This window comes from Ursus arctos, unplaced genomic scaffold (assembly GCF_023065955.2).
Source record: "Ursus arctos isolate Adak ecotype North America unplaced genomic scaffold, UrsArc2.0 scaffold_8, whole genome shotgun sequence".
NCBI classification, from domain to species: domain Eukaryota; kingdom Metazoa; phylum Chordata; class Mammalia; order Carnivora; family Ursidae; genus Ursus; species Ursus arctos.
In genome coordinates, this window is record NW_026623100.1 from 28,754,006 (window position 1) to 28,778,480 (window position 24,475).

Genomic DNA, 24,475 nt, shown 5'->3' on the forward strand with positions numbered 1-24,475 from the left:
AGTCGGCTCTGGAGAGATGGACATTTAAATTGCCGCAAAGACAACAACCAAATCTTTAATGAGGTTCTGACCTGAATCCTGAAATCTAAGTGTTCCCATACAGAGTCCTCACTTCCTGCTTCCTAAATTCCGCCTCCTGCTCTGGCTGCCCTGAGAGGGACAAACCCCCGGGCAAACTTTGGCCCACAGCCTGTGGATCTCAAGTAACGCTGTGTCTATGAAGGAACATTTTCAGGGGCACAGCAGCCTTTGGCTGGGTGACAACCAGGCCTACCCGTCTTGGCCAGAGGCCCAGCTCACAGGGTCCTCGGTTGACTTCACTGTGGCTGGCCCCATGGTTGAGGGGGTGGGTCCACTTGAGCGTCCTGCATAGTTCCACTAATCCCACCCTCACATTGTGCTCTCCTGGCAAGACCACAGTCCCTCATAGGGAGCTGTCCTAGAAGTTTTCTCAGGAGGAAAACTCAGTTTTCTTCATTATCCCCTGTTCTCACAAATGGCTCATGGGGGAAAAGAGAGACCAGGGTAATGTGATTTTTCTCTGAGGAAGAAGACTGCAACCAAGACCCCTATTTAAGTAAACCTCTCCCATCTTGAGAGCTTCTTACCATGGCCTGTCTTGAGAATAGCACCTTTGGAGCAAGCAAAAGCTCTTTGTAAACAGTGAGATTCAGGTCCACTTCTGGAAGCTGAAAGCTGCTGCTTCTCAAAAGGAGGCCACACCACAGGAATGTGAGTGTGAGGCCGGAGCAATGGAGAACAAACTCAGCCTCTCAAGATGCAGGTCTGGGCTGTGGGGTCCCATGCAGAGCAGTCCTGTGACCTTGGGCTGGCCCAAGGGCAATCACCAAGCCATCAGCCTTTATTGGGCTCTCAATGCATACAAAGGAGTTGGCTGAAAGGGTAGAGAAGCTAAAGTGTCTTGTCTACCTCCTTGGAAGTTTGGAGACCAGTTGGGGAAATAAGACCAACACAGAGATAGGTGGAGTACTTAAGAACTACCAACTGACTCAGTGACCTTGGACAATGCTCCGAACTTCCCAGGGACTCATTTAAATCCATCTATAATCTGGGGATAATATTAGTGAAATCCAAGGCTGGACCAACCAGATGATGTTCACAGGAGTTCAAAAGAGAGCACGTGTTTGTGTGCTGGAGTCCTTAGAGAAGACTTCCTAGGTTGGAAGCTCCTTGCAGGTAGGTCCTTTGAGTTTCATCTTCATATCCCCATCCCTAGCCTACTCCCTGGAATTCAATAGGTGTTCAATAAAGGCACCCTGAATGAATGGATAGAAGAGAGGGAGGAGCTAGGGCTGAGTGTTGAAAGATCGTAGGATTGTCATGTGCCTAGGAGAAGGGAGGGCCTTTCAGGCGAAGGACAAACTGAGCCTGGATGCCCAGGCAGGAATATGATGTGCATGGTGGGCCGGGTCTGCTCTGCTCTGCTGTTGGTTGACAGTTTCTGCACAACAAAGCATTTAGCGTCTGGACTCCCCTCCAAGGGTTGCTGACTGCAGTAAGTCTACGGTGTTTCATCCCATCTGGCAGAAGGACTCTTGGCCCCATTGACATGCCTGTATCTATATCAGAGCAGAGCAAGGACTCAGACACAGAGATGACGACCCTGGCTAGAATGGGGGACCAACCCGTAGCCCCAGGAGCAGTAGTGCTAAAGCAAAACTTGGTGGGGTTTCAGCCTCTGCAGCAGGTAGCTCAGAGTGTGGGTGAGAATACAGATATTTTGTTCAGACAGGTCTGGTGGGAGAATTTAGAGTTCTTTATGGAAAATAGGTTAGCTCACTTATTACTCAGCCAGTCTTTTCTAGGATAACACAGACTTAATGCTAATATAAAAGCATTTTCCAACAAAGACTCTAAAATGCCAGAGGGTCCTGAGAGATGCCACAAACAGCTTCTTTTCTAGTAAAAGAAGGGTGGCCATGGAGGATGAGCCTTAGGGCTTTCCCTGCAGCCTAGAATTATAGCCTCTTCATGGCTCGTATCTGTTTTATTACTGCAGACTCTAGGCTCAGCATTATTACGGTGCATTGCTGAGGAAATAAAACCGAGAGAGGATGTCTATTATATTGACTTCGGCTGTTATCTCCCCTGTCTGCCTCCCAATAAAGCTATTTGGGCTTATTCTAAACCTTAGGGAGTAGACAGAGGCTAGGACTGGAAGTTCTCCCAATTGTCACTCCATAATCCCAATTGATCAAAATCTAAGGCAAGTGTTAACTTGCCTGTTCCAGATGAAGATGTCCAAGATTAACAAGGTGGGGTAGGGGGTGGGGTAGGGGCTCCACTTAGTGCTCTCATGGACGTTAGGCAGCATGGGTAGAAAATTGCTTTTGGGTTCTCCCAGATTCTAGTGCATCACTCAACCATTGCCTAGAACTATGTTGGGCTTAGTTGGAAGATAAAGAAATAGCACAAGACAGAATTACTTGCCTCAGCAAGCCCACAGAGGTTTGAGAGATCAAAACTAATACATACAAAAAAATTAGGCTATATCAGTGTGGCAATTAAAGGAAACCTTTTTAGAACTTGGTTCTGCTGGCCTCTTTGGGAGGCATAGTACAGCACAAAAGAAACCCAGGAGTGGCTGGGGTTAGAAGTTCCTAGAGAGACCAGAACGGCCTCTAATAGTAAGAATCAACCCAAAGATGGGAAAACTTTGGGGCATAGGACACACATTAATCAGGTGGCCTCTCTCCCTTCCATTAAAATAACATTAAACAATAGCCAGCATTTGTTATATCTCAGGTACTGCTAATTGCTTTAACAAAAGTGGGTCACACTATTTTTATCCCCATTTTATGGATGAGAAAACTAAGATGCTGGAAGGGTCTAGCCACACAGCCAGAACTCAGGATAACTGACTCCAGAGTAAGTCTTCTGATTATGTGCTCAGCTGCTCTCTGTGGGGCTGAGCTGAGGATCTGGCCAAGATTTAGGATCCCAAGACATAGTGGAAACTGCAGCAGAGATGGTACACAGCCTCTAGTCCTGGAAGTTTTGGAGGGATGCCCACCACACAGAATCAGGGAAGGTGACCACATGAGAGAACTCACACCCAAGGCCTCATGGCAGCAGAGCCAACAGTATGCCCCCCACCCACCCCAACTACTTTCCTATTGATTAGACACCATGGTGAGCAGGTGAACTGACCACAGCTACCCAGGTTTTCACATAGTCCCGGGAATACCAAGACTGAGGTATAGGTGCAGAGCACATATCAGCAAGGGAGATGTTGGCAGAATGAATTACCTGGTTACTTCCAGAAGGGAACACAGAGGGATGCTGGACAGTGTGATATGGATTCTGTCTGCTTTAGAAATGTCCAGAAGAGAGAGAGGAAGATAGGACTCCCTGGAGTTGCCTAGGTGTGAGCCAACCATTGCAGAAGGAGTAAGTAAGAGGGGCTGGGTAGGAGCCTCCCAAACAGGAGATGAACAGGAGCCCGGCAGATCTCCAGGACTGGGCAGGAAGCCAAAGTGGCCACACTAAAGATTGGAGGGGGCCAGTGTGGTGGGATGGGGAGGTCTTCACTGTTAGCTTCCAGAAGGCCTGCCTGTCAGGCTTTGAGAGTCCTCAGAATGCCTGAGTAGAAAGCTGCAGTGTTCCCCAGAAAGCTACCAATCCTCATTTTACCCTCTTCATGTAAAACTGAAGGAGAGAGGGAGAATATATCTTGGTTTTCCTTCTATAAGACAAAATCTCCAAAATAGTTAATTTTTGTAATCCAGTCCCTTTGATGGGAATTGTGTGCATAGGGATATTTAAATGAGTTCTACATCTATGCTGAGAATAGCTCCATTTCTCTGCCGTGTTTGCAGCCACAGCATTCTGTGTCCGCAGGCTTGCAAATGCTCTCCCAAAGCCAGCCTACAACCTGCTCTCCCACCCACTCAGAAGCTGCTTCTCTCTCTCTAGAACAAATAACACTATGTCTTTCTTCAGGCCATGAAAGCATGGTAACATTCCCACATAAAATATCAGAAGGTAGGGACTTTTGTTGTATTAAACAGGAGGCAGCAAATTCAGGAACTGGATAATGAGCACCTACTATATGGTAGATCCTTAGGAATATAAACAGGAATAAGACTCCATGCCTGCCTTCAAGAGGCTCAAGGACTCAGGGAACCCATGATAAAAGGCAGTCCATGGTGCCCTGGGTCTAATAGGGTGATTGACTTTCCCAGTTTTAGCGCCCAAAGATCCGCCTCCAAGGAACACTTCCCTAAACCCGTGCCCCCAGTCCCAGTCAAATCAGGATGGTTGGTCACCCTAGCAGAGGGCTGTGCCTGTTGGAATGACTTGCTCCTCATCTCATTCCTTGCCTGCAGCCCTACCCCAATAAACAGCTCTCTGAAGTGAGCTAGCATTTGATTTACAATAATAACGGAAACAACACAACAACAATCTATCCTTTATTGAAGGAGATTAGGATATACCACCCCAAAATATGCCATTTTGGAATATTTTGAGCTAAAAGCAACTGAGAAGCAATAGATGCAGGAAGGATTCTTTGCCCTCACCTTATCCACCTAAAAAGCAGGGCATACATTTCCCTTTGTGAAGGTGGCGTAGGTTTCCCTTTTGAAGATGTACTCCTCTCCCATACCACGAAAGAAAAACAACTCATCCCTGGAGTCAGCACCAAGATGAGTCTGCATTAACAAGCCTTACTAAAATTACCCTGTCTTACACTCATTTCTCCCCATATCTTTCCTAGTCACTTTCCTGTAGTTGGTTGTCCCTTAAAGCCCAAACCCTCTTTCCTTTGTTAAGAAGGGCATATAAGCTCTGAGTCTAACTGCTTCTTTGAGTTTGACTTCTTTTATGTGAGTTACCATGTATGTAAAATATGAATAAACTCGTATTCCTTTTCTCCTGTTAATCTTTTGACAGTTAAATTTGCAGTCCCTCAGTTACTGAACCTAAGAGGGTAGAGGAAAAGTTTTTCCTTCCCAACATTCTCAACCTGGGCTTGCTCATTAGAGTCTCTAGAGAAGCTTTTAAAACAGATCAGGGCCCAGCTCCCTCCCCAGAACAGTTGAATCAGACTCTCCCCCAAGGGCTTTCAGTGTACAGCCAGGGCAGAGAAACACTGGATTTAGGATGCCAGGGGGAGGCAGCAGGAAGGGAGACCATTGAATCCTGGTGTATTTCCCGGAGTGGTTTCCTCTTCAGGGCCAGATCAGAGTCACTCGTGGATGATGGGCATGGGACCCTGCAGGTCCTATTCCAGATGCTTCCTCTGCAGGGAGCCGTTGGTGGGAAGCAGAACAGCAGGTGGGGCAGGCCCGTACAGCCGGGCTCAGTGCATCTTTCTGGGGGCATGTTCTCTTCTTGGGACTGGAACCCAAGATGCCTCCCCCTACCACACACACACACTTGCAGCCCCTGCCTTGCTTCAAGAAGTCTCTCTGAGACAGTTTTCCAAGCTGCTACTCCTTGGCGTTTCTGGTTTTCCCATTTGTCACCTCTGTAGGAGAAATTAACAGTTTTGCCAGACCCCATATAAACAGGAAGGCAAGCTGTTAACAAGAGCCTCCTGCCCCGCTGCCAAGCCCAGAGCTCACGGTTTCCTTCCTCAGAGCCTGTCAATTGTGAGGAGGAGAAAGGAGAAGAATGAGCTCTCTTTGGGCACTGTGTGGGCTCTTGCAGCCACTTGAATGCCAGTGTCGGTGCTCGCTGACAGCTGGGTCTGCAGCTGGCTGGTTTGGTCTGTTTTTTGAGGGATGGCCAGGGACAGGCACTGATTAAAGTGGGAACAAAGCAAGACTACAGTCGTGGCTGCGCACAGCAACACTGCTGAAGAGCAGAGAACAATGAACTGCCGTGTTGTGGAATGTGCGGGTGGGGGCGGGGAGGCAGTTGGAAAACGTGAGAGTGTACAGGAAAACGTCAAGCAAATGCTTGTGTTTGTTAGAAGCTGAGAGAGAGCGAGAGAGCGAGCGCGCCAGCTCGCCAGCTCTCCACGTGTTCTCAGGACCTACCACAGTGTGGAGGGCCCTGGTCACTGCCTGCACACCCCACGGCTTTCCCAACTCGGGTGGTCTGAAACACTGCCAATGGGGGACACTGTGCCAAGCAAGACAGGGAGACTGTTGTCCTTTGGGATGACAATTTGATCCATTTACCTGAGCATATGGTATAAGAATGCCCACTTCTGTGTGTATCATGACAGGAAAAAGGTGGTCTCCCTGCAGGTTTGCTGTGGGTTTCTATCTAGGCACTGTGGAGACCAGTGCTTATACCTATGTTTATGCCCTGGAAGATCACAGTCTAACTTCTTTTTTTTTTTTTTTTTTAAGATTTTATTTATTTATTTGACAGAGATAGAGACAGCCAGCGAGAGAGGGAAAACAAGCAGGGGGAGTGGGAGAGGAAGAAGCAGGCTTTCAGTGGAGGAGCCTGATGTCGGGCTCGATCCCACAACGCCGGGATCACGCCCTGAGCCGAAGGCAGACGCTTAACCGCTGTGCCACCCAGGCGCCCCCACAGTCTAACTTCTATCCCAGAACGAAAGGGAGAGGGAACTGGGAGGGAGTAGGAGCCCCTCATTCTCCACCACCAGCAAAGAAGATTGCTGCTTGCTCCTCTGGGGAGCCGAATCAGAAGAGCTTCTGTAGAGAGATGGAAAGGGGGTATGTGTGTGTGATTGATTTAAGCCAGAGAAGCTAAAAACATTCATACAGTTAAAGAGATGGAAAAAAATAAGGGCAATAACAGCAAGCAAATGGGTCTGGAGTTGCCGTGAGATGGTTTTGGGCCCAGAGAAGGAGAAATTAGAAAATGTTAGATTCTCTTTGATGCATCTTTATAGATGCTAAAGATTGAAATTCCTTTTCATGATGCCACTGTTGTTTGCTGGGCTGTGCATTGGACATCCTGCCCAGACTGAGCCTCATGGGGCCCTGGGATTTATCGGGATTGCATAGAGAAGATACTTTTGCTATCCTGGGTCCCCCCTCTGGAAAGCTGAACCTGAGATAAGAGATTGTGTGCAGGTAATTTATTTGGGAGGCGATCCTAGGGAGTAGAAGTGCGGGACTGGGAAGAAGGAAGGAAGGAAGGAAGGAAGAAAAGCCAGTATGGGTGTGTTATCAAGGTTATCACTCTGTGGGTGGAGCTTAATCCCACCCAGGACATTTTGAGGAGCGTGTAGACATAGTCTCTCAGGATTGTCCACTTGCCAATCAGCCAGAAGAGGCATTCATCCATCACCTCCCTTCACCCACTGTTTGAAGTTTCCAGTGGAGGCATTCACTCCCCTGTATGTTAGGGCTGTGCCCATGGGAGAGATAAGTGGGCTCCCACTAGTGTCTACAGCACCCTAGAAATCCCCAAATAGAGGAAGCAAAGGATACGGGGCAGCCCTTGAGACAAGTGGCTATGAAGGTGAGGCCAACACAGCTGTGGTTAGAATCAGAGATGAGGTCAAGGATAGGGGTGGGGGCAGGAAGCCAGAGGCATCTGACCTATCACAGAGAACATGGGCCAGGCCCCTGACGTGACCCTTGAAGTGACTGAGATACAGGAAGACAGGAAGGGTATGTGGAGGAAAGATATATTGGTCTAGGTCATGCTGTGGCAGAGGGAAGCTCAGGGCCTTTCTACATTCCTTTATGTGCCCTCTTCTACCTGCAGGGGTCCCCTGACCTATAGCCCCACACACCACTGAGCAATCCAAGGCACTTAAGCTGTGGTGGCTCCTGGAGCTACCGCTCATTGTCCCCTCTCTTCAGAGCCCCCCCTGCCCTAGTACCTGGCCCCTATTATCTACCACTATCCCCCAAAACCTCACCAGTTGCCATTAACCCTCCCACTGTTTGCTGGGAGCGTCCCTATTTACTGTTACAAGGCAAGAAGATGATCAAACTATCTTACATGATTGTGACTTGAGACCACAATAAATTACTCTAGTGGTAAATTTCAGGTAGGGGCATCCAAGGAGGGGAGATTTGTGGACAGAGTTGCGAGGGATGGGTCAAGAAGCCACTGAGCTTCCCTACCCTGAGGGATGCCTTTATGTAGTCCCAAAGAGAACTCACTTTTTCCTAATCTCACCTCTGTTCATGTGACGGGATGGGAATACTTCCTTTCTTAGCCAGCATTGTCTGTTATGAGTTCCTTCCAGAGCAGAGACGGGAGCAGCATGTACTGCTTTGTTGCTTCCTGTAGAAAGGGAGGGAGTGAGGAAGTCCAGAGAACACTGTCCTGGGCAGTTGCCACTGGGGACCCAGCCAAGCCTCCGAGCGCAGAAAGGTCCATGGCAAGAAATTCTCACGGTGCATATGCATATGGACACTCTCACTGGCTTTAAGCTTATATGTAAGTAGACAGAAAAGGATTACTGCTTGATTTAAGTAATTGAACTCCTCTCGTTGGCCCAAGCATCTCATTGCCTCTTGCATGGGTTTTGTGCTTGACCTTGGGCAAGTATGAGCCAATAATCAGGATCAATAATAAATGCTGCTGGTCCCATTTATTTCATCTGTGCCTCTGGGGTGGAAGTTAGAATGTGGTTGGTGCTGTGAGGTTGTTTTCTCCCCTCCTGACTTTCTTTGTTGTTTTTTTTTAAATTATTATTTTGAAGTTTACCTTAATCATCAGCTCCAGTTTTATCCTAATTTGTGTTTCTCAAGAAGCCGTTTCCAAAGAGTCTTAGTTCCTTTAAGCCCAAAAGGGAGATTGGGGGAGTTCAGAAAAACGAAGTTCTGGTTTCATCAGTCAGGGTCCAAGGAAAGAGGCAGAACCACTTAGAGGGGAGTGTATGTGACAGGGATGTGACCTTATGCAATTATGGGAGCTGGTGAAGGGATCTCTGTAAGGCTGTTGTCTTTGTGTCTAATGCTCAAGTTTGAAGTCCCCAAGGAAGATAGTTGGGAAGGGCAGGGGGTATAAAGTAGAAGAGAACAAACACAGCTGGAAGCCACAAATATGAGGTGGCCAGAAGGGCTAATGCCCAAGCTAGTTTGCGCTGCCTCTGACTGGTGGTATGAGCGTGCTTTAGGAGAAGATGGTGCCCTCCATTGCAGAACTAAACACATACCTGGCCCAGGAGTCTGAGAAGCTGAAGAAGGTTCCAGGGGAAAGTGGAGCTATTACAGGCTAGACTGCTGCCCCATACCGACAAGGTGAGCTAGCGGATAAGTGACGTGTGTGAGCTGCAAAATGGCTGTTGCTTCACTTCCACCCTCCACAAAAGAGTATCTCTTGCAGCTCAGTCTAAGCAGAAACATATAGGAAAGGGAATTCTGGGAAATGTAGTTCAGCCCGGCCGGGTTGACAGATTAAAAAGCCACGGGGCGTCCCAAACAAAGTGTAATAATAAATTATTGTTTGGCAAAAATATAAGCTACTATCTTTTGAGCAATGTCCCAGATGCTTTACAGGAGTTACTTAATCTTTTAATAGTCCTGTGACAAAATCATTTTATTCCCATTTTGCGGATGGGGAAACCAAAACTGAGAAGTTGCAGTGAGTACATTCTTATGGACCATACAGTACTCAAGACACCTCTCTCCTATGACGAACTCATTCCTTGCAGTTGGGGACTGGTTATCCAGTCTATTTTTAGACCATGGAATGACTGTGTGCCCTGACCTGGTAAGGTCAGAGCACTCCATTTTCTTGGTCACAGTGTCCATAAATGTGCATTGACCCAGGCTGAGCCAATTAGAAAATGTCCTGGGACTTTTCTACTAGGAAAGATACACTCTTTGTCCCTTGGGGGTTGTTCAAGTTAGGTCTAGGCCTTGGTTTCTGGTTTTCATCTTATTCACCGTATAGAACATGCTTATCTGAGGATGGAAAGATATCATTTGGACCCCTAGATTCAACCATGCCTAAAGTTCACTGTACTCTTGAACCACCCAGGTTACATGAGCCTGTGAATTCCCTATTTATGTTACCTAGTTTGAGTTGGACTTTTGCCAGTTGCTACCAAAAGAGACTAATAAACAAAACTGGTAGCAAAGAGGAGTATTGTAAGCAAGAGATCCTAAAATTTATGTTCCTTATATGTGGGGAGCAGACTTTTGGGTTTCTCAGGTACACGAACTAATAAATTTTCAATTTCTTAAAAGAAAATGTTACCAGCAACCAAGCGAGACTGTCTAATACAAATGTTCAATGACTGGCCCAAGGTTGCCTGGCCAGTAAGAGGAAGTGTGGGAACTCAGAGCCTAGGCTCTTACCCACTAGGTCATACCATAGCCGTGCCAATTTAGTCAGTGCATCTGAGGTCACCATGGGCTCTGCCTCTGTAGCTTCTCAAAGAAATTGGAGGGGCTGCTCAAAGGAAAGGCTGGGGTGAGCTTTTCTAATTACCTTTGGAAACAAAGGAGACTGTAGGGGGAAGAAAAAGTGGCCAAGATCTAAGGCTGTGATTTGGGATTACAGCCCCCATAGGCATGACAGACCAAAACAAAATCTTCTGGGGATTCATGCAGCAACGCTTATTTGTGGCTTTCATTTGATTACTCTGTGTGCTGGACTTGAACTGATCAAAGCAAATTGATGATGACGACAAAGTTCACTCTAGTCAATCCCCTACTCCAGAATCTGGGATGCCAGGTCACTACCCTATTTTTACATCTTTCCCAGGATACAAATTTGACAGTGTTCCTTCCTATTCTCTTCCAGAGTCCAGTCACCTCACAGTTAGAGGTTCTTTATGACTAACTTACAAGCTTCCTGCTTTAGCTCTTCAAGTAGAAAACATCTGGTCTTCGCTCAACAGTTATCATAGTCTTAAAGCCTAAAGTCACTCTTTACCTTTTTCCTTTCAAAGTTTAAAAAACTTAATTTAGTCTTTGTTGCCTCTCTCAATGATTCCATTGACCTTGGTGGTAGTTGTCCAGATTATTTCCAGGGCTTCTCTATTTCTAGAATAGCAAGCATTCCAATAGAACTTTCTGCAATGGTGGAAATATGCCATATCTGTGCTGTCCGGGACAGTAGCCACTGGCCACATGTGGCCATTGAGCACTTGAAATGTGGCCAGTGTGACTCAGGGACTGAATTCTACATTTCATTTATGTTTTATTACTTTAAATAGTCACGTGGAGCTATCTCCCTCAATTGTATATAGCACATATGTGTCTGATCTTTCTGGCCTCCCAAGTATTATCCTTGTCCTTTAAATACCTGCCAACTTTTGCTCATTTTGTGGTCCACTTAAGACATTTTACTCTGGGTGACCTCTGTATAGTTTCCAGCTTCTATTTGCATGCTTTGATATTTTTTCGTATCTCTAAGTCTGTATTTATCGCCACTGAAATCTTTTTTCTACCCCCTTTACTCATGTTGTTCAGAATAGTCTGACTTTGACCAAAAAGGATGGTCATGCTGCAAAGTCAGCTGGTGGAGAATTACATAAGAATTCCTCAGATGAGCAGAATGAGGTAGAAAAGTAGTCATGACTTTCCTAACTGACTCATCATTTCTATTATAGGGGCTGACTATTGCTGCAAAAGTGGGGAAAAGAGAATATTGACTTCCTTGTTTTCGTGAAAACCAGCTTGACTGATCTTCCTGATATTTATATGTATTATTTTGCTCCAGTGTTTGGAAATATTCTGTCACACTGATCTTTCTGAATCTCAGAGGGAGGAGGGGGGAGATTACAGAACTTCCACACAAGTGCTCCCAAGCTGGAAGTGGCTGGGAGGACCTAATAGTGAATACATATGCATCCGCTACTTTCTAGTCTCCGTGGCCCTCTCATTGTTTCATTGACCTGTGTTTTTGACCTTGCGTTATGTTATGTAAGAGGGGTACAGGATTTACATAAGATATATGTTCTAAGGTCCCAGAGATTAGGGCGTCTATCTTTCATTTGATTAATCCAGTGTATCCTTTTCACAGTTCTAATGCTCACAGTTAGTAAAATGTTAAACCCCGCTGAAAGTGGACTTTAGGAGATGCCAGAAAAGATGACTGGCTATTTGCCCTCATTTTCTGGCCATGCTAAATTATATTTGTCTCTGTGTTCAGCATCTGTCCCAATCAGACAGTGATTCTCCTGATTGCCCCAGGAATCCCAGTCCCTCCACCCCTCGTACAGAGCCTTTGTCTCATACAGAGCTCTGTGCCACCCCACGCAGACTTGCACAGAATTAACCTTACACAGTTAATGTTTAATTTTAAAAGCTGGACTTTTTTTGCCTTTCCATTTTGGTGAGCAGACCAGATGCTTTGCCGAATTTACCCTCAGCTAATTGTGTAGTTCAATGTCCTGAATGTGCCCTTGTTTGCTTAAGACCTGCTGATTTGCAAAAGAAATTGTTCCAGGAATGTGGGTCAGAGTGGACGCTCACGTGGCAGCTGAATTGACCAGGAAGGAGCCTCTGAGGCCTGGCTAGGGTGCTAGGTGTGTGCAAATCTGCAGGAATAGAGGATTCTCCAGGGCAGGATTTTCATTTTAATGATATGGCTGCTGTAGGTGGCGGAGAGCTGGGGCCTGGAGACATGGACAAAAATCAGTTTGGCTCTGATCCACCTTTGGAACCCCCTCAAGCTTTTCATCTTGAGCAGCCTTTGGGGCAAGACTGAAATAAAATATTAATGCACAGCTGGAGGGAAATAATTTTAAAATCTGGCATTTGCTCTGCCTCTGTCCCTGGAGGCCCTCTGATAAGATGTCTGTGAAGCAGGAATGATCTTCCAGCAAGAATAGAATAAGGATAAAGTTGCTCAGTGACTCTGCCCCATCCCTGAATGTGGAAACTGACCCCCAGAGGTGTTCCTGGGGATTTGGCTCTAGGGCAGATCACAGTGCTCCAACTCCTGCTTCAGGGATGTGAGCTGAGAGCAGCCCTGAGGGTGCTGAAAAGAGTAGCAGGGAACCAAAAGAGACAAAATGGGTGCAGCCTGGGGGGTTGGGGGTGGGGACAAGGGGGGATCATCTGCCTACGTTGGTGTCAACGAGGGTCTCTGACCTAATAGATGGGACGGTTTGCAACCTCTTGTCATTTTTAGCACGTGTCCCCACGCAGGGTATACGGGGCAGCTCCAGTCTGCAAGTGACAACCCCCCCCACGCCCCCCTCCCCCCCCCCCCCCCCCCGGCTGGCTGTATGCTCTTGTGAGCCCTATTGTCTTGTTGGCTCTCTTATCAGATTTGTTTTGGTGACCTACAAGGCAGACACTGTGCCAGCAACTCACTGTATTTCATTCAGCTCTCATAATCCATCTGGAACATGGGACACGTTTCAGTCCTTAGAAGTTCAGTCATTTTGGTAACTGCATCAGTTTCCTACGGATACGTAACAATACCACAAACTTAGTGGCTTAAACAACACACGGGGTTTTCACCAGGCTGAGATCGAGGTAAGAACAGGGTTGTGTTCTTTTCTGGACGCTCTGGGAGAGAAGCTGTTTTCTTTTTGCATCTTCCAGAGGCTGCCCGCATTCCTTGGTTTATACCCCCTTCCATCCTCAAAGTCAGGAGCGGCCGGTTGAGTCTTTCTCATATCATACTCCTCTGACACTCTTCTGCTCTCCTCTTCCACATTTAAGGACTCTTGCAATTACTTTGGACCCACTTGGATAATCCAGGATAATCTCCCTCTTTTAAAATCAGCCGACTAGCAACCTTAATTTCATGTGCAAACTGAATTTCCCTTTGCCAGATAACCTAACGTACTCACAGGTTCCAGGGATTAGGACATGGACATCTTTGGGGAACTGTTGTTCTGTCCGCTTTAATAATAAGTCCTCACCTTCTCCAGGCCATTTATAGACCCTGAAAATGCCTGTACAATAGGTGAGTGGGTGGGATTGTCTTTTAATGGGTAAGGAAGCTGAAGTGAGAGTCAAAGCACCAAGGTAAACAAGCCCAACTCGCACAGATCTCTCCCCGAGTTTACTTTGAAATAGAGTGAAGATGCAGGTCATGGTATTCAGTTCATTTCCAGGCTGTAACTCTAGGTGACAGTACACAGTAAAGAGAAGGAGTGTGTGTGTGTGGGGGGGGGGAAGTGTGACCTTATAGGACCAGCTGTCGAGGTGTGACCTTATAGGACCAGCTGTCAGACCTGGATTCAAGTTTTGTGCCCACACAAGCTTGACCTGGCTATGTCATTTCCTCTTCCCAATTCTGTGCTGCCTGTTAAGTTACCAAGATGATAGTTTTAACACAGCTACTCTAGAAAGGCGTGACCCAAATGCAAAACTACTCATATTTATTAAAATGGATGTCAGAGAAAGATGCTGAATGGAGAATAAAAACCATGGCCCCAATACTGACCTTGTTGAATTTTCCATGGAGGGATAGCTCATTGAAGCAATCAACATATGGACAAACTTTTTTTTTTTTAAATAACAAATGAGCTTTATGAAGAAGAATTAGCAAACCTATGGTATTTAGGGCAATCCTAAAGCTACTACCAAGGAGGAGTTCTGACTGCCATCCCGTGATTGCTGTTCAAATACACAGGACCCGATTACGCAGTTCTCCTAACAGCTAAATTCCTTTTGCAGTTTGACTAGGGAGCTCAGGAATTGAATCCCGAGTCTGGGAAGATCAAAAGAAACAGAAAGTCCCTAACCTGTAAGAGGTGGGATTTAAAAGGTTTACACGGAGTTCCTGCTTGCTGACACTTCCTGTTTTATTCTGTTCCCCCCCCTTTTTTTTTTCTGGAATAAAAAATAAAGACTTTCCCCAACCTTAGCACAATTTCTCTGCTTTGGATCCAAACTTACGAACAATAAAACACACACACACACAGTTGGACCACCTTATTGGGGTATTTGGCTATCTGTTAGTCAACAATACAGAGGCTTATACTGTTAAGGCAGGAATTAAACTGGAAAACCATGTGCTTTCACAGACAGACACCTTCACCAGGTGACTGGACGTTGGCAGCATATATCACGCATCCTCCCAGAGGCTTGGAAATGGTAAATGTATCCTGGAGTGGCCCAGCATCTCAGAAAGCGATTATAGTAAAACACTCCTAGGGTGGGTTTGCCCCCAGGGTCAGGGGGCTTCCGCGTCTTCTAGATCCAAAGCAGGGCTGTCTCAAATAGTTAAAACGAAGAGGAAAGGAATGTTTTTGTTGGAGAGCCCCAACACAGTTTCCAGCATATTTTCCATTTGCCTGACTTTGCTCTTGGCCCCAAATGGGGTGGAAGGTGGTGTTTTCTCTCCTGAAATCATGAAAATCTCTTCACTGGCCTGTGTGCATTCAGATCTGCTCTTGATATTATTGCTCATGTTATTAACTGCAGCTGCGTTTGCTGTGAGCAAATTGTTTTTGTCTTCAGTGAGGATCGCGTTGACTTGTGATTGCCTGTGCCCTACAGTCCGAGTGGGCATTTTTGTGAGGGGCTTGATTATTCTTGTGTTGTGTCTTTTTGACTCCTCAATTCGTGTGCTGATTTGGGCTTGTTTGCAAAGGGAAGAAATATTTGGCTCATTCTATTTCATGCAGTAAAGGCAGCAGATACCGGGGACTGGTTTTATAACCTAGAAGACTGATGTTTTCAAAAGAAATTGGGCTGTAGGTGTTATTAGGATTGTGTTCGATATGGAGCCACAGAGTTACACCCCAAGTGCACATGTGCCTTACCCTGAACTCTATTTTTTTTTTTTAAGTCTGAAAGAGCAAAACAAAACAAAAACTCTCCGTCAAAATGTTATTAGGTAAGCGTGTACATTTGAGCTCCATGGCGTTTACATCTATGGAATCCAAGACCAGTGAGTTCCTTTTTGTTTCCATAGGACCAAAAATTGATCTCGGAAATATTTAACTCTGATATTTTAAAAAAAACAACAAAAACCAAACAAACTCATAAATGCTGAGGTAGAAACACTGAGTAAGATCTGGCAACTTCTCCTATTTTTAGGATTATAATTTAAAAACACTCTGAGTAATAAATGCATAGGACTCAAGTTAATTTTAATCCGCAACCCATTACTCAGAGAAACAGAAAATGACATAGGTCCCTTGACTGGCACAGAACCACCAATGATTCACATCGCCTCTCTCAGAATCCATTTCTGACTACCCCATGTAACCGTTTCTCTCCTTTGTCCACATCTGTGTGAGCTCTCAGTTTTTTCTTCATTAATTTGCATTTGTGGGAACTTTGCTTTATAAAATATCGCTTTCGGGTTTATTCTAAGGGAAGAGGGAAAAGAAAGCAAATGTTCACGACCAGCTGCTTTAAAAGCCCTGCTGCTTCCTGGCTCCAGCAGTGGGTTCATGCTCTGGACCTGTTGGCTATTTGAAATGGGACAGAATCCCCTCCAGCGTGGCCCAGAGTCACCCCCACCAAGCACCTCTTGACTACTCTCTCCTACACTCCAACTGTTGAAAGCTAGTGCTAGACTGCAAGTCTCCTGAACAGTATCTAACTCATCCTAGAACCCTCTGTGCCTGCCAAACATCAGGACCTCAGCTGATCTGTAGAACTGTGTGATGAAGCTTTGGAATCAGACGTCCTGCAATTTGAATCCCAATTCTGCTAATTACAGGCTATGTGATCTTGTTTCACTTATCAGACCTGTCTGATACTCTGTTTTTCTTATGTGGAAAATGTTACTATAATTATTACCATATAATATAACAATACAATAATACAATTATTATAATTCCTTGGAGGGGTAAATAAGATAGCACGTGAAAAGTACTTTGCTTTCTCAAGGATCTACTTCTGAAAATGACAGTCCTTTTAATTGGTCTACCAAAAGTGTTCCCCATTTAAAAAAAAATTAATCAAATACACATCTCTTTAACTGCCAGTCAACTTCGATTGTCCTGAAATGACCAAGGCTGTACCCTGAGTGTAATTCCAAGCAACATTTTAAAACCCAGATTTTTAATTGGCCTGCTTCAACCTTTCTGTTGGTTAACATGTATTTGATTTAAAAAAAAAATTACAGTAACTTGTAGACTTTTCTTTTACTTTCCTTGACCCCTAGAGGTCTAGGGGTGCAAGGTTGAGAAATAGTGTCATTGTTCCTGCTTTGGCTTCTAGATTGGACAGCTCTGAATCAACCGAAATACATCTTCGGGGTATGTGTTTGGAGGGGGGGAGCATTGTTTGGTGAAAAAGCATGGTCTTTAGAGCCCAACTTTAAATCCTGTCTTCTGTTTGCTCGTTGTGTGTGAGTTGGGACAATTTCCTTAACCTCTCCCAAGTCCCGGTTTCAGCTTCTATAAAAAGGGAATAATTCCTGCTTTGCAGAGTTGTCAGGAGAATCAAATGAGATTATGATAAAGCCCTGTCACAGAGCATCTGATACATAGCAGGCCCTCAATTAAATGATGGCTGTTACTTGTACTAGTTTTGGGAGTCCAGCCAAATTTGCAAGTTTATTCTTAGTGTGAGAGTGGTTGTTGGTTTTAAAATTAGAATTATTTTTCATGCCCCCCAAATAGGTATGAGTAAATGTGACATTTCTAACTTCTAGGGAGTTTAGCAATTAAAGAAATTACTGTGTATTAAGACCAGTTCTACCATGGTTGGTTTATTCATTTATCTGTGCATTCAGTCAACGTTATTCAAAGCCTGCAATGTGCCAAGCATTGTCTCTGGCCCTCGGGATACAGTGAATAAGACCTCATTCTCGTCCTCAAGATGCTCATGAGATGGGTACTCAAACTTGCCTTTTACCTCATCAAGCCCTCTGCCCACCCTCGTTTGCTGATTATCCCTCATGGTTTCAGTTACCCTTCTAGCTAGTGGAAATGCCATGGTTCATTCCTTCAGCCACCCTCAACAACAACTGGAAATCTCTGTGGTGTTGTTTTCCCCACTGCATGTGCCTTATATATTGCCTAACTCTGGATCAATGTGGCCATCTACCTTCTGTCCAAGATTACCAGATAGCTATAGAAAATGATGCAATTACATAGGTTGGAATCACTGCACATAGCCTAGTTCAGCTCTCAGAGCCACTTAATAAATCCTTGTGGTCCTGGCCACTCCCTTTTACTGGTCTCTACATCCCATGGTCTGGTCTTGTTTACCTCTTCAGCCTCATCTGTCTGCTCTCTTCCTCTCCCCAAACGTTGAGCATTACACACACTGCTTGCAATTCCCTACACACATGGTGACATTTCTGGCTTCCTTAACTTTGCTCATGGCATCTCCCAGTGCTGGGGAGGGGAAGCCCTGATCAGCATGGATTCAAGTAGCCAGTTTCTAGGCAGACACATCTCTAAAGTAGACGTGACGACCTCAAATTAGCATAACTAGGTGATATGAACATCCATTTCTTCCATTTCATGATTAATAAGCAACTTTGATTATAATTTGGCTTTTTAAATAGATTTCTTACAGGAAGAAAATATACTGGCAACTGTAGTTTGCATTATAGTGTGACAGACCCTGGTTTGTACATCAGTTTTCTATGAGTTTAGTTACTGTGGTCACTCCTTTTGAGTCTCTTAGTTAAAATTGAATTTCTGGACAGAAAAGCCCAGGATAAAACTCCTAAGCCCACGTAGATAGCACCAAAGAAATTAGCTGACTTCCTGAGACAATGTATTTATCTCACCTCCCTACATCAACAATGACTTCTTCTTCTTTTTTTTTTTTTAATGTTTTTTTTATTACATTATGTTAGTCACCATACAGTACATCCCTGGTTTCTGATGCAAGGTTCGATGATTCCTTAGTTGCGTATAACACCCAGTGCACCATGCAATATGTGCCCTCCTTACTACCCATCACCAGTCTATCCCATTCCCCCACCCCCCCCTCCCCTCTGAAGCCCTCAGTTTGTTTCTCAGAGTCCATAGTCTCCCATGCTTCACTCCCCCTTCTGATTACCCCCCTTTCTTTATCCCTTTCTTCCCCTACCGATCTTCCTAGTTCTTATGTTCCATAGATGAGAGAATCAACAATGACTTCTAAAAGACCTTTACAATTCTGAGATCATCACTGCCTCAGAAAAAGGGAGGAGGAAGGAAAAAAACCTTGAATGTGACCTATTCTAGTGGAATGTCCCTAATAGGTGCATATTCCCTTGTTAAAAACATCCTTGTAACAATATCTAATTTCCCTTCTTTTGAAGCTTTGCTTTCTAAGCAACCTCTGCAATTATAACTTGATCTCCTAAATGGACCTGGCTCCACAGGAAGGGCAAGCTTTATGCCTGTGCCCAGTGTTTAGAGTACTCAGACCAGATACAGCTCCTATTATACAATATCAGTAAGTCTCTTATCAGTTTACAGGAAGGTAATCAAAGCCTAATCAAGCCTGAGGGTAAAGCTTCTGGTCCTATAAAGCAACAAAGTGAGTTGAAAGACTTAGCAGAAATTAAATTGCCCAGGAAATTTAGAATATCAAATTGTAATAAGAATATTTACCATTTATGAATGTTTATCATGATGTTTATCTCATTTAATTCTTGCAAAAGCCCTATGAGCACCCATTTTAAAGATGAATGAATTAAAGATTAGGTAAGTTAACTAACCTGACCAAGCTGATAAAATGGAAAAACGATTTGAACATACGTCTGTCTGCCTCCAAAGCCACATTTAACCTTTTAAGCCATCTTTTAACCATTGTGCAACACTGACTCCATTAACTAAGTCCATTCATTCACTTATTCACCAAATATTTATTGGACACTTACACTGTGTTAAACATCAGAAATATACGGATGAATAAAAACACTTGCCACGAAGACGTTACAGTTAAGTAGCAGAAGTATAATCTAAAAATACATATAATAAATTGTTTTAGATACAGTCATAAAATATGAGCAACAGAGATACAAGAAAAGTGTACAAGTGTTACCTGGAAGTAGGTAGGGGACAGTGGGAAATTTCCATAGCAGATACGACAGTTGAGCCAGGCCATTAAAAGGTAAATAGACTTTGACCACATGGGTAAGATAACTTCTGGCAAAGAGAGCTGTGTGGAGGGAAGAGGTTCGTAGGCGAAATCCAGAATGGTTGCTGGAGGAGCTGCAGATGTTAGATTGGAGGGGTGGCGAGAGGAGGCCGGACACAGGGGGAAGAGGCGTCTTGGGCCACACTAAGGAGTTTGAGTGTTACGGGGCAGGAAATGGAGAGTCTTACAGAATTTTGAGGCGAGTAGCAACATGATTATATTTGATTTTAGATTTCTCAATAAGCACACCTGTAGGAAAGGTACTATGAAGTGGAGACATTTACTACTGCAACATGGAAGGCTACAGTGAGCTTGCTACTCTGTATGATGTGGTCGTTATGTTTCTATTAATACAGCACATGCTTGTGCTTTCCTAAAACCACCTGGACACCTTCCCTTGAAAAATAGCACACGACAAGCTCCTTAATTATGTACCAGAGAACTGATTTTTTGAGAGGTGTATGTTGGAGGGTGTGTGTGTGCATGTGTGTGTGTGTGTGTGTGTGTGTGTAAAGTGTATTTGTGCCTAGCATTTCAGCCTGTTAGGAGATTCTTTTGAAACGAGATTATACCATCTATCAAATTAGCTCTCCCTTTCAGTTTTCAATCATTTTCAAATACAGTAACAATTCCTTCTAATTCTGTTTCAATATAGATACACTATTCACTGCCTATAGTATAAAGTTCAAACTCTTTATTATAATATATAAAAGGCTGATAACATCTGGATGTTATCAAGCCCAGGTCATCTCAAGCCCTTTTCTACACACCTTATGCTTTATTCACATGAAACTACTTTTGGTTCTGTTCAGGCCATATATGTGTGTATATCTATATATCTATATCTATATATTTTTTAAGATTTTATTTATTTGTCAGAGAGCACGAGTGAGAGAGAGCATTAGTGAGAGAGAGCACAAGTAGGGGGAGTGGCAGGCAGAGGCAGAGGGAGAAGCAGGCTTCCTACCAAGCAAGGAGTCCGATGCAGGACTCGATCCCAGGACCCTGGGATTAAGACCTGAGCTGGAGGCAGTCACTTAAGCGACTGAGCCACCGAGACATCCCAGGCCGTGTATTTTCAGATGTCTGTACCTTTGCCCATGCTATTCCATCTATCCAAAGACCATCCTGCCCCCTTGATAGGATTCCTCACTTATCTTCCTATTTTATATTGCTCTAATACAATATTATCTTAAGACATTATGATCACCTTTAATTTCTCTCCTTGGGGCCTTGTTTGGAAGGGCAGGACTCAATCCTATTTCTCTTTTTGAGAAATATCAAACATCGTGGATGGTATATCGTTGGAGCTAGCTAAACTACATTTACTTTGCAGGACAAAATCATAGCATACTAAAAATAAAAAAGCATGATCACCCTTTGTTGCCCTGCTTTGTAAATTGCCGAACAACCAACAGTTAACTGCTCTGCTGTCTTCCTTAGCAGGGGCTTATTGACCATACGGAGCTCCAGTTTTTAGAACAGCAAAAAATTTGACTCTTACCAGCTCTTCTTTTTAGGAAAGCTATTCAAGCAAAGTCCTATACTTCCATCCTCTCTAGTGATCATTTTAGTTCTTCTAGGCACTAGTGAACCAAGCATTTATAAAAGCAATTAGTAAATGTACATATCAAACATTTTTTTGAATTTGAATTTTGATTTTGAATTTGACTATCAAACATTTTTCTCTTTTAAGCTATAATATTGAGCAGTGTCTCCAATGTGGTTTCGATTAGAATATAATAACTCAGGATCAGGAGCTAAAAACCTTTAAAAATTAATTGATGATACCACTTCCTATCAGCTGAATATAGTGCTATTACAGTTCTGAAAAATTCGGAGGCTGTTCTTGGTGTTTTTAAAAATCCGCATTTTTAATATAACCTAATGCTAAACACTTGGGTCTATGGAACAACGAAGGACTAAGAGCTGTGCTATATGCACTGTGATTTCATATACCCCACGAGGTTAAGAAGCTGCTTCTATGTTAGACGCAACTAATGAATCATCGAACTTTACATCAAAAACCAGGGACATACTGTATGGTGAATAACATAATATAATGAAAATATTATTATGGGGGAAAAAAAAAAGAAGCTGCCTCTAGCCACGGGTGCTGCTGTGGAACTTGTTTAGATCGAGCGTGTTGATAAGATCAATTTCCGAGTGTCTGGCTTTTCATAGAATTTATGTTCCACCTATCCTCAGGTTTTTATCTTGTTTTGAAGAGTTCTATACTTTCTTGACTGATCTTATTTTTAGAAAGATGTAAATCTATGAAAGCACCAGGATAAATTTAAATATTGCGGTTAAATCTGTATTTAAACACATCTTTCCGGGGACTGAATGTTTTTAAATGCTTCCACACTGGGGGGGAGGGGGGAGGAACTTTAGAATGATTCTTAGAATTAACTCTGTGTGTGTGTGTGTGTGTGTGTGTGTGTGTGTATGTGTGTGTGTGTGTTTTATTGAATTAAAACCTCCGAATTAACAATCTTTTAAAACTAGAATAAAAATATATACCCATAATAAATTAGTGCTGGTGCGCTTTTAAAATACAGCACTGAAGTTTTCTGAGGAGCATTTTCTAGGACCAAAATCTGATGTTTGACATTGTAACAAATGTACAAATAGGTTTCACTGTTCCCCTTGCCTCCTTGTTTTCTGCCTCCATGCCTATTTTGCTATGCAAAAGCTTTATGTCAATTTACTTTTTGAGCCGTTTAAGACCAAACCAAATTATTCCTTCAGCACATTTTAAACAATCCCTTAAAGACCTCTTTTTCTTGGCTATGTTTCCAATCTTGGCTTATCACTATAATATTTCATGCTCCATGCTTCTGAAAAAATTCAATATTCAAGAACAAAGTAATCCAGAGCTTTACTTCATTTCAGTCTTTTTATGTCCTAGGGCTGTCCCAACTCAATGACCCAGTTTTTATTGTGTCACATCTCACTGTCTGTTGCGGACTGCGACCAGCTTGCCTAATCCTTTTCCTGTCCTTATCAGTTTTCCCTTAATTCAAAAATCTTTTTTTTTTTTTAATTCTTTGCACTTCTTCTTTCACAGCTTTTAGGGGTTTTTTTCCTCCTTAGGAGATTCACTGTACCTGTGGTAGCCACTCAGAAATACAAAGTTGAATGGGTAACCAGGGCCCATAAGTCTGTCCTTATCAAAATTTTCATTGTACTATCTTTAGAAGTGTGAGTGGTAAATGGCGGAAAGTGGATATTATAATTTGGCATCATGCATCAAGAGTCCTTAAAAATGTTCAACTCTGGGATCCAGCAATTTCACTTCTGAGAATCTAGCTTATTAATTAAAAAGAGTCGTCTAAGATGTGGAAAAAGCACCATACATGAGATCTCATTACAATGTTATGTATAAAAGCAAAAGAAGAAAACAATGCAAATATCCACTGGGAGAGAAGTTAAAAAAATTAGCATCTATCTCCTTGATGGAATATTGCGCAATCATTTAAAATGATGTCTCTGTGACCAAGTAGAAAGATGGGTAAATATTTATGTTTTCAGAAAAGCAGAGTGCAAAATTGTAAGTGCCAAGGATCACAACTATGTTTTTAAAATTTACAAAGGGAAAACAGCAAGGAAGCATGACATTTGCTTATTTTAGGGTGATGGAATTAGAGATGATTTTTCTTTACTCTCAAAATCTTGATTAAATTTAAAAGTTGAGTTTTTAAAAGCTATAATTTTAACTGACGCAAACTAAGAACCTATTTAGGTTATGTCAAATAAAATGTATAGGACTATTTCAGACCAAGCTCTATTTCAGTCTCGTAATAAACTAACAACTGGCAGAGGGGCAACAACACAGTGAGGGCATCATTGTGTTTAGCGTCATGTGTAATCTGCAAAAAATTGCATTAGGAAAAAACTTTCAATACCTATTTTAAAATATAAAATGATTTTTTTAAAACTTTGTTCTCTCCGAAGTTACTTCATTAAATCAACATCTGGTCCAACCTTCCCATCCATTTCCACAGTCTTTGGAGAGATCTTTCTGGAACCTCAATCTGTTTGTGATACTCTGCTGTTTAAAGCACTCGGGGATTCAGAATATTAAAATCTTTAGCTGAGTTTACTAGCTGCTCCCGAGCTTCTCTACCTTATTCTGTGTCCTGTCTTCTCACGTACCCTTCCCACCAGCTTCACCAAACTCCAGATAATACCTGAAACAGTACTCCAAGTCACTATTATCTGTCTCTTCATACTGAAATGACCAGTTTAATACCTACACATTCTTCCAATCTCACGTGTTCCTTTGTCTGGGAAGGCTTCCCAGATTCTCCATCTTCTCTATGTCCCTTCTCTGTAATCCCACAGTGCCCATTATATTGTGCTATCACTGATTTGCTCATCTGCCTTTCCAACAAGACAGTACATTTGTTCTTGTTCACAGGCAAGTGCAGGTGTGTATCTGACTAACCACACCCCCAGCACCCTCACCATGTTCCTTCCTGTGCTCTGACAATGACAGGAATAGCATCTTCTAAGTAACGTTGATGAAGGGCCAACATGCTAATAATCCCGCACACTAGATGCTAGGAACAAAGAGGGGAGATGTGCTGGAAGCGAAGGACTCT

The 24,475-nt window shown here is 43.6% G+C and overlaps 1 protein-coding gene across 1 annotated transcript in view; it reads left to right on the plus strand.

Annotated features, from left to right (window-relative positions):
• The window catches only part of EHBP1 (EH domain binding protein 1), a 519,124-nt gene that overhangs the window by 11,621 nt on the left and 483,028 nt on the right, over positions 1 to 24,475 (plus strand). The gene's annotated exons all lie outside the window — the stretch shown is intronic.